The sequence below is a fragment of the Trachymyrmex cornetzi genome, unplaced genomic scaffold (genome assembly GCF_001594075.2).
Source record: "Trachymyrmex cornetzi isolate Tcor2-1 unplaced genomic scaffold, Tcor1.1 scaffold218, whole genome shotgun sequence".
NCBI classification, from domain to species: domain Eukaryota; kingdom Metazoa; phylum Arthropoda; class Insecta; order Hymenoptera; family Formicidae; genus Trachymyrmex; species Trachymyrmex cornetzi.
Genome location: NW_017296825.1, coordinates 254,665 through 268,897, shown reverse-complemented (window position 1 = coordinate 268,897; position 14,233 = coordinate 254,665). Strand labels below are relative to the sequence as shown.

At 34.4% G+C, this 14,233-nt stretch overlaps 1 protein-coding gene across 1 annotated transcript in view; it reads right to left on the bottom strand.

Moving 5' to 3' along the window:
* The window catches only part of LOC108760097 (uncharacterized), a 52,298-nt gene that overhangs the window by 35,479 nt on the left and 2,586 nt on the right, over positions 1-14,233 (bottom strand). The gene's annotated exons all lie outside the window — the stretch shown is intronic.

The following is a 14,233-nucleotide window of genomic DNA, read 5'->3' as shown; positions in this document are numbered from 1 at the left end:
GAGAGAGAGAGAGAGAGAGAGAGAGAGAGAGAGAGAGAGAGTGAGTGAGTGAAAGAGAGGATCTCGTCTCCCTTCGTCTCCTTCGTCGCGATTTTTTTTCCCTCGCTCTTATTGTTCTGTCTCGATTATGCTCGAGAAAGCCACTCGATTAATGTCACACCGGCACGCGATTATGACACGGAGCGTAGAACTTCATTATCGTGTCGGTGGCCTCTCTACATCGCGGATTGAGCTTCGAGTGTTTCGTTATGCCATGCCTGGGCAATAATATGAGATTGCTTTCAGGAAATCATCCATTATAGAATCTTGTGATCCTAGATTGACGCGTAGAGCTCGCGCTTCCATACATAAACAAGATAGAGATGGACGGTAATGTACTACTTTGCAATTTTTATGACATATAAATTATGTTAATTTATTTTATTAAAGCCATGCACGTTCAAGTATGTTGATAAGTATACCTGTGCAAATCTAGTAGAATGTGTGTACTATATTTATGATAACTGTGTAGTTTTGTCATTTACACGTTCTGATAGACTTGCACAAGCGTGTTTAGTATGTGCAGCTCCTTAGTTGGCCACATATGTTCAAGTAAACTTATCAAGTATACATATGCACGCTTGTGCACTCTCTAAATCTCGTGGAGTGAAATCTCACTCGTAGAAACTGAAAATTGAGCCTGTCTTGAAAAAAGGGTGAAAATACGGCCACTCTTGTTCAAAAGTGGCAGATTTGCACTCTTTTTAAAGTGAGATTTACTCTTTTGGAATGTGATTCATTCCGAAAGAGTGAAATCTCAATCTCTTTTTTGGAGTGAGGTTCTATCTGTCCTGGTATTCAGTGTTGTCAATCGTAGAGAATTTTCCCTATCGATGGCGCGCCAAGGGACACCATTTATGCCGGTTGTCGTACGCAAAAATTGAATTTGCCAAATTATCAAAATGTTCTTACACATTTTACGAAATTTAGTCAAATCCTCCCTACGTGATTTTTGCTGTTAAATGTCCCTATGGATAGGAAGAATTCCCTACAACTGGCAACACTGCTAGTATTACACTCCATAAAAGGAATTGAGATTTCACTTCTTCGAAGTGAGTCTCATTTCAAGAGAGTAAATATCACTCTAAAAAAAGTGAAAATCTGTCACTTTTGAACAAGAGTAGCCGTATTTTCACTCTTTTTTCAAGACAGACTAAATTTTCAGTCTTTTCGAGTGAGATTTCACGAAATTTAGAGAACAAGTTGAATGTTTGACGAAATGCACAGCTATTTTGACTTGCGTAAATGACTGGAGCGAACATGAAAATTCATTCGATATATATGCTTGTGTCAAACTGGAACAAGTAAATCGGAGCATGTGTAACGGCGTGGCGGACTCATTTTAAACTAAAGACCTTCTAATCAAAGATTGACCATCAAAGATTCATTTTAGCCTGTATCAGACTAGAGATTGAGATTGAAATTGAATTGGAATTTAACCAATCAAAAGAAAGAAAATCGTTATCAAGTTTAGTGAACTTTATTTTGATTGGTTAAATTGCAATCTAATCTCAATCTCAATCTTCAGTTTGATATGAATAAAGTGCCCTCTTATGGCTAGTCTCTGATTAAAGTCTTTAGTTTCAATTGAGCCTTCCGCACACGCTCCAATTTATTTGTGCGAGTCAGTTTGGCGCAAGTACATATATCGAATAAGTTTTCATATTTGCTTCAGTCGCTTGCACAAATCAAAATAACTGCGCAGTTTTTCAGTCATCTACATGCTTCAATAAATTTGTACAAGCGTATACATACTTGACAAGTAGGTATATTTGGACGTGTGTAGCTGGCTTATTATTTATTATGATCTTATTATTAAAAACACGGAAGAAGCGATTTTTCTAAAGTATCTGAAATTTGGTTAGATATAAATATAAATATTTGAAATTAATTTGTTGGACCATCAAAGTAATTATGTGGGAATCTTAAGTGTGATAAGTAATGCTGCAAGAAGTTTTAACAACGTCTGCCTAGCTGCCCCCCCCCCCACATAACCAAATCTTAATGAAAAAATTATGGAATAATGCGCTATTTATGCGCTACTCATATGCGCAAAAAAAATTTTTACGCTCATTCCGTTTAGCTAAAAAAAAAATTTTTTGTGGGGGCTGAGTAAGCAGTCAGCCCCCCACCTGTTACAAACAACCGATTAAAAAAATTAAATACACAGGATTTATGCACTATTTATGCGCTACTATTTCCAGGCATTTTTTATTTTTGCGCTGCAACCCTTAAGGCACTTCCCTCTTGGAGCGAACAGTCATATTCACCCCTAAGTCGTTTAAAATTGCAAAATTAAATACACTAACTATGCAAAACAATTCTCTGATTTATGCGTTACTATTTCCAACCATTTTGGATTTTTGCGCTACAACCTTTAAGGCACTTCCCTCTTGGAGCGAACAATTATATTTACTTAGGGGTAAATATGATTGTTCGCTCCAAGAGGGAAGTGCCTTAAGGGTTGCAGCTCAAAAATCCAAAATGCTTGGAAATAATAGCGCATAAATCAGAGAATTATTTTACATAGTCAGAGTATTTAATTTTGCGATTTTAAACGACTTATGCCCATTTCCACCAATGTAGATTAACTTTAATCTCGGTTCAACTTACTCTTCGTCTTTTTCTAGTTCTAAATATTAAAAAAAGATAAAGAATAAGTTGAACCAAGATTAAAGTTAATCTACATTAGTGGAAATGGGCATTAGTAGTGAATATGACTGTTTGCTCCAAGAGGAAAATGCCTTGAAGGAAAATTATTTTTAGACCTGTATCTAATTAAATTTTTACATATATTGTCCAAAATCGTTCTTTTTATGAACTTATAGTTTCACTGTATCACCAGAATCAAAATATCGCTCTCTTACTTTAAAAGTGACACAACTAAAAAAATTAAATTTTCCAAAAAAGGGGAAAAACTATTTTTTAACTCGACAAGAAAATATTGACTAATCAAATAACATCGTAAAAAAATACATTTTTGATCAAATACTATTTTGCAACTCTTGAGTTTTTTAATGACGTTTTTTTAAACCATTCTTTTTGAATTGTGATGTTTTGATGATGATTTTTTTTATTAAGCTAATTAACTTTTGATGATTGATAGGATAATATTTATTTAACTTATTCGTATAGTAACTTGAAGATCACGTTTTTCGAGTTGTGTCACTTTTGAAGTAAGGAAGCGATATCTCGAACGAATTTCTGTGTTATTTATATTTGTATCGTGCGCTATCTTTTTATTTGATTCAGAATTGATTCGCGAGGACACGAAGTTCATGGGATGCGAGCGACGTAACACAAAGTGCACTTGTCTTGATTACAGCAATTGCTGCAACTCACGAAATACCGTGGTGCTGTCGTCGCGCTTAGCTCAGAGGGACAAGCGGCGTGAGAGAATGACGATCAATAGGCCGTTCACGAGCGACACGGCCGATTACGGTAATTAAGTGCGGAAACAAATATGAAATTAATACTTGTGCTTGTCCGTCACGAAATGGTCCCACGGCGCTATTAGTCGCACGAGACGCACACGTACATGTACGTACACGTGTGTTGTATGCACAATGCCGACCGATAATCGTACGTATCGGTTTGTGCACAGGTATTACGGGCATCATTGTTAATTGCGGCCATTGTCGAGTGGTCAGGTATTCCGACGTTCGCCAAGTTAATGCCCCATATTTTCCATCGGGTGCGCATCACGGGGAGATAGTATAGGTACGACTACGGGGGTGGAAGAGAAGCGTGGGACGCGGGGAGGCGCCAGACAGAGAGAAAGTACGCTATTGTGCGTACCGATTGAATCGAGTCGCTCCGCATTGTCAATTCTGTCCGAGTGCGACTCGTTTACTTCGAAACTAACGATTGTACGCGACGCCGCACCGTTTAAAAACCGCTTTCACCGCAGCAGATCCGTGTGTACGAGACACCTGTTTTTTTTCTCTCCGGATTTACGACATATGACATCCGTTATGTTCGACAAGTGCGAGTAACGCCGGTCTAATGAGTAGTAAGACCTTAACGACGTGTAAATATAGATGTCTTTCAAGGTGCATGACTTCTCTCTTATATGATTGTCTGAGTGGTTATGGTTGAAGTACCGCGAATTATATATCATCAAAGATTCCCCTTGCACGACAATCGTTTTGTCGTCCTGACAATCTTAACGCATTTACTTAATACAAGTTAATTCGTAGTTGGCGATCTATAGACAAGCCAATTATTTGCCAATCCATTTTTTTTTAATAAAAATTTTATTATATGAATTCTAGTGAAGAATAAATATAACTAACTACCTATATAAGATAAAGAATGAATATAACTAAGCTTTTATTTTTATATATGATGTTATTTTAATCCTTCACAGCTGATGCCAAAATCTGGAACACAATTGACGTCAAGTGTTATTAATCCCGAAACATACTCGTAATAAGTATAGTAAGTCGTATGAAATCATTCAATCATAGTCGATTATTCTTCTCATATACATTTGACTGTAACTGGCCAATACCTTATGGCTTAATGCTTGCTACACCTTATTGTATTTCAGGACTAAACTTAATTTAATTTATGTTAATTAAAAGGCATTAATTAATTTCAAGAAGTCAAATACGTCTTGATAGTTTTTTATTGTATAAAATGATATTGTATCATGCATCATAATTGTATCGATATTCTAAATTGTGTAATAAATTATTATATTGCGTTATATGTGCTATTTACTATTATATTATAATCGCTATACTAAAAAAAATATATATGTACGTATAAATACCTCGACAGAGTGACAAATGGTCAAGGATGAGTCAAACGAAAACGCTGTAAATTCATAGTCGATGGATATAAAAAATAAAGTAAAAATAAAAAACGTAAGCAGCCTTGCGATAGAAGTCTGAATATCTTTACTAATCTGTGTTTAGAGATGTAATGATATAAAATTGAACTTAAGAGAAACGAGCTGACATTACAGGGAACGGATAGACTGTAATGAGACTAGGTAGGAGAATGAAGATGCGAATAAGGAAGAGGTAAAAGAAAGGTGGAAAGGGAATTAAAAATAAGAAAAAGGGATTGTATGATTTGGAGATGTTTTCGGCAAAGATTTAGTGTCCACTTGCTTATTTAAACCCTGTTTTTGTGTTTTTATGTAAATCATTTCGGATATTAGTCTCTTATTGTAAGAGAGTTTGCGTTGTCTAAAATTTTTACGTCATTCCAGTTAAAGTTATGATTGTAATTGGTACAGTGGTCAGTGATGACCGATGGAGAACCTGTTTTTTTCCTAATATCCGAGACCAAGTCCGAGATGTTTTCTTGTAGTCTGGTTTTTAGTTGTCTTTTTATTTGGCCAACATAGCTAGCCTGACAGTTTTCACAGGAAGTTTAGTAGATAACGTTTTGCTTAGATAAAGTATCGAGTTTGTCGGTTCCTCTTCTCTATTCCAAACACATTAAAAAGTCTGATAAAAAGAGGAAAAGACAAACTCGATACTTTATCTAATCAAAACGTTGTCTACAAAATTTTCTGTGAAAATTGTCAGGCCAGCTATCTTGGTTAAACAAAAAGCTAGACAACTAAAAACCAGACTGCAAGAACACATCTCAGATATTAGGAAAAATCAGGTTCTCCTGACGAACAACTGGCATTTAAAAGTCTATTAAATTACTTAATTATATTCAATAATGAAATATCTAGACGGCTATATATATGAATAAATCAAATAAGTAAAGAAAGAGCCAATATAGTCTGAAATTTTATCTTGACGCCTAATAATATTTTTATATATAAATTCTAATAACAATCTTTTAGTTATATGTACAAACTGTGCGCCGTTTACTGACGGACTAATTGAAACGTAACCATAAACTAAAGCTGAAATAATAATATCACGATTAAATTGATCATCGATTTGTTAATGTAATTATTTTAATTGTAATATTATTATTTTAGTTTTAGTTTATGATTGATCTATCGTGTACCCACTCAATTATAAATCTGTTTGTCAAAAATATCAAACAATTAAATTTTTTCTTGTAATATTTTTAATACATACTTACAATTAATATTTATTCTTTTTTATACAAATCACATAATTTTGGTTCCTTGAAATTAATTAGCCTTTTAATTAACAGAAATAAAATTTAATCTTAGAAACTCATCGTAATTTGTCATCAGCAACTGATGATAAATTTAATTTACAAACGTCAGCTCCAAAGGACTAAAATAACATGTTATATATAAAAATAAAATCGGAAACGAAGTTACCTAATTGTACAATAGCAGTCAGCGTGTTAAACTGTCGTCTCGACGTACGACCGGGTATTTTAAGCGAGTTTCAAGAGTTTCCCGGGACCGTTTAGGTCCTCGACGGTGGCTCTTTCGAATTAATCGCCGGCGCGAGATTGGATTTGCCGTTCGCTGTTCGGGGGAGGAGGGATTATCTTAGAAACAGGTTGGAATCATCGTCCTGCGGGATTGAACGCGGGTACCGGCAGGTACTTGGGCATTGGGCGGCGCGGCCTGGAACGCGGAGAAGCCATCTGTCTTATTGCCGATGTGTGCCATTTCCCTGCCGTCCCTGCCATTCCTTATCCCCTTGCGTGTTTACGTATGAAAATGATGCACTCCGGCGTGATGGGCTCGAAGCATTCTGCTTCCTAAACGCGCTCGGCTACATCGGAGCGGAGGGTCCGACCGACTCCACGCGCACGTCGGAGTGACCCACATTATGTGTGCCCCCGTTTACCACGCTGTTATTATCCCTCCCCATTCGAAAGGCCATATTGTGAGATCATTAATCTCGCGTACCTACAGAAGCCGCCATTAAGGGGAATTATTTGAAAAGTACATTATTTTACGAACGATGCTTACAAAGGGAAGTTCTTAGACTCCGGCTCGTCTAATATGTGCGCCGCGGGTGAATTATTAATTTTCTGAAGATCGATAATTCACTGACCTCCGGGGAAAAAAGGAACACATAAGGAAGGTACTGTCTAAAATAACAATATGAGCATGTGTGAGTACATGCGCGTGTAAATCGCGCCGAAAAGAATAGAACAGATGCTTCTCTGAAACATTGAATTTTTCGAATTTTACGCTTTTTCCCCTCAAGCTAGACAACTGTATAATTTGTACGAAATAAGTCGTTCTATTGTATCTTTCAAGAAAGTATGTTTAATACTGTTTAAATTAATAATATTAAATTATACTCAATTCGGGTTAGTTTTAACTGTTTCTATAGATCGTCACTGGTTCTATTTAATATATGCTGTTAATTCAACTAAAACGATGGAATTAAACAATTTAACTTTATTTTAAAATGTATCAAATTAAACTCAAATTCAATTTATTATTTACTAAGTGCATACGTTAATATGGACGTGTTGTTTACTTTGAAAGTAGCCACAGAAATGAATTGATTTACATTTTGACACATAGAAGTTAAAAATAATAAAATATTATTTAATTCAAAAGGATTACCATTACTCCTTTAAAGCGGCCTTTAGATGTTTAATATTGTTATATAATTACTTTACAAAATATTATTAATGCCTCCTTTAAATATTTTAAAATAAATAGTCTGGAGATTCAATGTATAGCTTCCAGACGATCAATAATATTGTAATATAATATTGTATATAATATTGTCAATAATATTGTCAATAATATTCATCATTTAAGAATCGCTTAACAGTGAAAATTAAGAGATTCCTTTTTATTTGATATGCACATTTCTGTAACATTTCCATTTGTAATCAATCACCATCGAATCCGCAGTAGAATGTTCGCTCGTGATTATAAAAAGTATGCTGTGTATGAATTTAACTTCAAAAATACAGACGTTACATATGCATGCTCGACTTTATCATGTGAAACGCAAGCTGACACATATCGTTCTCTCTCGATGGTACTCGCAATATTTGTGCACTTACATAGGTACCCCGTGCACGAAATGTTATTAAGCGTGATAATAATTCGAGTGGAATACCGCAAACCCCTTGTAGCGACCGATCGTAGCGCGGCGATAAGAGTGAATTAATTCCCTTGATGCTAGCTTTGCTAGAGCGATCTTACTCGCGTCACGCACGCACACAACAGTTTACATTCCTCCTCATCTGCTCGCAGGAAACTACAAGAAGCCGTTGCCTTTACTCCGGCTTCTACTGTTACGGCACAGTTTTATTAAAACTTTGCAAGTCAGTTCTCGGTACTGCCCCGATTTTTCGCATTAAAAAAGTACTCAGAATTGATTTTTCTTAACATTTTACAGCCGTTCTAATAGACTGAAAGTTTTAGCATTTAAAGGAAGGTCTGTACTGAGTGGCACATATTGGAAAAAATTTATTAAATCTTAATACATATTTTTTGCAATACTAACTAGCATATTAACTAAATATTTACTTATAGTAAATAAATATATACTAATAACAAAATAACAGTTAAATCAAATTAATAGTTTTTGTAACAAATATATGTATATCAACATTTAGTAAAAAAAAGTAGGTACCATTCAAACAAATATTTACTAAAATTTGGTACATTTTAAAAAATGTGGATGTAAAAAATATTTGCTCTCTTTGCCTCAGGTCCATTTAAATATTAAGACGATTAATACTGCAAATTACACGACACAAAATTTTCATAGTTTGGTGCAAATTAAAGGAAGTGCGAGGTTGTTGTTGAATTCTTTTGTGCTGTGTATTTTTAATGTTTAATCTACATTTAGTACCTATATATTACGAGACTGTATATGTTACATTCTATTGAACACAATGGAACAACTTTTGCTATTGGGTTGTGATTCTCCCAGTAACGCTCGAGTCGATGGAGTCACTTGTACTCTAATCCGCGGGCATGAGTTCGAATCTCGCTCGCTAATACCGCCAAAGAGGCGCAGCCAGATGAGGCTATCGGCTGGCCACTCTTGAAAATACTGCGAATAGGTGGATATCACAATCAAATGTAGCTACAGTTAGCAGGTATTACCAGTAATCTCGCGTGACTGCTCTTTTCATGCTCGCTATGTATTATCTGCAAACAGTAGCACCGTGTCGCAGCTCATCAATGCGTTCAATAATAAGTTTTAATCAACGTATTAGCTGTGTTTAATTATTAATTCATTCATTCATTTGTGTAAGCGCGTTATTGTCGCGGCACCATTCAGAAACGTATATTTATCGCTTGATTGATTATATATAAAGCTCAGATTTTTGTTAAAGAGAGTTTGATTCAATGATCGATTATTATCAATTGTAAGTTGCTATTAAGTTACTTTCAGTATTCATTTATCTGTATATATTTTATAAATATTGTATAATATTGTAAAACATTATATTCTATATAAAAACTGAAGGAAATATAGTATCATCTATCTTTAAAATAACATAAGTCATATATACATATATATATATATAATACATATAAAAATGACAGTATATTTTAAAATATTGTACTTTCTCTTTATGTTATTTTAGAAGTAAATGATACTAAAATGTTTCCCAGTTTTTGTTCGCGCACTGAAAGAAAAGTGTTTAATATTTGTTACTATGATTGCATGGTAAAATAATTATGGTTAAAATCTTTTTATATAATTATTATTGCTATAATGTGTATTGCTATAATGTTAATAATAACAATCTCATCCCTATTTATATAGTTCTACCAACTACAAAAAATTATATTATAATCATAGTAATTTCAAATTTAATATAGATACGAATAGTAAATAAAGTAATCATTTTTATGTAAATGCTATTGCAATTATAATTACAGTCAATATAACATATTTTTTTAACACATTTACTATTTACGTGATATATAATAATAGACAACTAAAAAATATATTTAAAAAATAATGAAACAATCACTTTCGCTTATGAGTGCATATCATGGTTGGGATAATCATAATGTTGAAGCAACTAATAATTTACATAGTTAAAACAATAAATATATATTTTTTGCAGTATTTTAATATACTTATTAGTACCATTATTAAATTGACAATCAATGTAATTTGTAATTTGTTATTTCCATCTTCAATTTACGATTGCGTTTCAAATCCAACCAATCGAATCGATGCTCAGTTTATAGAACTGAAATGTACTTCCAAATACGCATATTATTCGCTCACGAATATTAACAATAAGAATCTTATTGGACCGTACATTGGAAAATTCAACAATAAGAAATAGGAGTAATGGCCATAACGCTCAAAGTTAAATTTTTGATGCTTAAATAATTTAATCTGAATTACTTAATAAAATCTTGAGAAATCGGGCAAATGAGAGTAACGCAGTTGTTGGAGCGTGATCAAATAATACTGTTAATCAGTGCAGTAATTGATTGTATATATTTCTATAAAAACGAACGTTTCGATTCTTTTTAGAGTCATCATCAACGTTAATACAGTTCTTTAAAATTATGAAACATCACTCATGCATCAATATTAGCCACTAAAGAATTGAAAGATCCTAAGTGAAGTGCATGAATTTCGTTGCAATTCATTTCTGGAACAATGTGAAAAAGTACCATGTTATTGATAAAATTATAAAAACTTGTAAAAATATGTGGTTTACTATTTGATGCTGAGAGATGTGATTACAGAAACAAATAATTATAAGAATAAAGTCCAAGAAATCGTGCAATAACCATTATAAAAGATATATATATATATATATATATATGCATGCATATATATATATCATATTTATAGTCATTTGAACTGAGTATCGAATTGGCTTTTCGAACTTATAAACACATTTCATATGAATATTATTAAGCATCATGATCCACTTCGGTTGAAAATAGAATTCCTTTTCTTACTTGTTCTTATCGGTCTAATTTTTACTTGCGATTATAAATAAAAATGACTATAAATTACAGTTAAATTATGGTAATTGCAACCATTGCTCTCTCAGTTCAAAATTCAAAACATTTGCGAAAGCCTACGTCAAGGGAATTCAACGGATCGGCGAAGGTGACGATTTCATGAATGACATGACGAGTCAACCAATAGTAAGATTTTAATGATACCTGACCTTTAATGACAAATGTCCGCCCCCTTCCTCGACAAACATCGACGTTCAGCTGTAGACGTCTGAGATTACGCGTCTGAGCGCGATATTCTAATGGACGGTAGGCAGGCAGCCAGCTTTCTCGTGCATTTAATCGAATGGGTTAAAACTGCGGTTATTTGCAGTGCACTTCGATCGAATTGGCTGCCGTTTGCATAATCTCCTTCCGTTGCCCGTCGCGTCGCATTCGTCCACATCTGCACGCCTTTCTTTCGCCGGATATCTCTCTCTCTCTCTCTCTCTCTCTCTCGCTCTCTCCCTCTGTTTCTGTCTTTCTCCTTCCTGTCTCTTCCGTCTTTCCCGGAGTACCTTTCTTTTTTCCATCCGGTCGTACCTTCCATCCGCGAAAACGATCGCGTTTCTTTGTTCAAGGCAGGCGGGAAATTTAGGTTCCTCTACGATCGCGCTTGATTTATATCCATCGATCGATCGAGTTCCACGACGGCGGATCGTTCACCTCGCACGCCCCGAGGGAAGCTCGATCTCGGTAGCCGCGGTCAACGCGTGGCGTGGCGGACGATCGCCACGAACGAATCGTCTCAATTGCGACTTCTTGCCAAGATCGGATTTCCGCAGATCGACTGCATTTACGCGAGCCCGAGGTCGACGACGACCTCTGTGACACAGGGGATACGTGCCGGTACGGTGTTCTTACGTTAGGAGAAAACAAATGACGTACCATGATCGCTTTGAATTTTGCACGTAACCGATTTGAATACATTTTCACGCAAGCGTAAAAATTGCCGGTCTTGCCTCTGACGTACTGAAATTGCGAGATTGTTTCCGCAGCGTGGAATAAAAATATTTGTTTCGAGAAATTTATACGCGTCCTCCGGTCGGACATATTTTTCTTAGGGAGAGCAAGAGAACTCGTTCTGTAAAATAATCCTGAAACTTAAGTATCGTTTCTTCAGTATATAAGATCCTCCGATGAAAAGAGAACGCCGAGGGTCGCAATTTATGATTAAACATCACAAAATTATCATACTGTAATCACGTAGCTTTTGCACGAAACGTGACGTGCGTGGATTTAACGAAAATTCATGGCTCAACGTATCATAAAATCATTTCGCATTACGTTATGAATAGCATGGCGCACAGCTCGGCACACAGCAATAACCGTTAATGTCCGTGTAATAATTGTTCGCGGTGTATTATTAATACAACTTAATTACCGGTAAGCAATCTGCGGTATAAATATTTGTAGAGATAGAGCAAATAACGTTTACTATTACCGTTATTTTTTTATAATAGCGATTTATAATAATGACGTTACTAATTTTCATGACAGTAATGATAACGCCAGGGTTGAAACAGTTTTGAAAGTAGCTCGTAAACATCCCGAAACAATGTACGGAAAGAACGTTGTTAAAGTATTAAAAAATTTAGCTAGATACAGATCTGAAATTTAATTTAATAATAATAATAATTAATTATTATTGAATTAAATTTAATACACTGAAAACACAATTTCTGGTTAAAAATTGACAAATCAAAATTTTCTGATTAAATCTATTAGAATTCCAGTTGAGATAACTAGAATTCTGACTGATATAATTATTCTGGTAAAAAGAATTCTAATAGATTTTACTAGAAATATTGTATCAGAATTCTGGTTATCTCAATTAGAATTTTAATAAATTTAACCAGAAAATTCTGATTTCTTTATTTTCAACTAGAAGTTTTTTCCAGTGAATATCAAAATTTTTTGCAGCGGTGCTCACGCTCAAGCATCTTGAATAATTATTTTTAGATCTGTATTTAGCTAAATTTTTAGATACTAGAGCAAAATCATTCTTTCTATTATTATTTATACTCTCATTAGTTGCAACAATATTGTGTAGGAAATGAATAACAACTTGATAAGAGTTTTATGTGGTTGAATAAAATATATGCAATTTGCTTAAACACGTGCTAAATTATTGTTTAGTATCAATAAATTATTATTAGATAAAATACTGCATAATTTATATATTAGCCTATTTTTGTCTAGTAAATGAGTTTAGATTTTGTGCATCTTTTATACACGGTAATTGCAGGTAAAGCGTTATAGATCTTGATTAAAATTCTAAAGTAGTTTCACTTTTCAGTTACTAGACAAAGTTAATATGACTGCCTAGTAACTGATCGAAAAATGCATGAAATTTCTATTAAGGCATTACATATTTCTCATTTAAAAAAGTAACGAGTTACTTTTAAAAGTGATCATTCCAACCATGACGTTATTGTTATATGTCATGAAAAATTGTAACTTTACCAAATTGTTACTATAAAAAAGTAACGATAAAAGTAATGACGTTTTAAATAACGCATTACTTGCTATCTCTATATTTTCCATCCGTCGCGGGTGGAATGTGTAATAGTCCTGAATCCACGGCGTTATGAGCCGGAGAGCTCTTTGCGCGTGAATTACATCGGTTACGCTAAGTTTGTCGCGTTATGTGGGACGACACAAAGTTTCTTGTTAAATTGCTCGTCTTCCGCTTATGCGCGATCCGGATATATAATATATATATTTTATATACATATGTGTGTGTGTACATTGGTATGTTCATGTACATGTATATCATTGTATATCGTTCAAAGTGAAAATTTCTCAACGGGCGCGTTCGCTTTAAACGTCGCTGAATATTTATGATCCCAATCTCTTTTCAGCCTACGGTAAAACGAGGTTTACCGCCATAATAGCGATGGGGTGCGCAGCGTATCCGCGATGACTTTAATAACTAGTTACCGGATTAATTGCGTCACTTTGTCACCGTTAATTTACCTATTAAGCACTTATCGGTGGAATGACGTATCACGGGCGTGCGCGGCACAATTATTCATTATGCTAATTGCGCGCGGCTCTGCTGTAGATAAATCTTACTCACTCTTTCCAATCATGTAAATGCCATTGTGACGTTTATATCGGCACAAAAATTAAATGCTTAAGTATTCGAAACTCATAATTTAAATATTCGAAACTTATAATTTAAAAGTGAAATTCTCTGGATGTTGCAAAAGTCGGAGAGAGATTTATATTATATATTTCAAAAAATTCAGAAAATATCTCAGAAGGATTGAAAAGTACTCTACGATCAAAAAGCCGCATGTAAATCGCAGCCGGTCTTAAAAT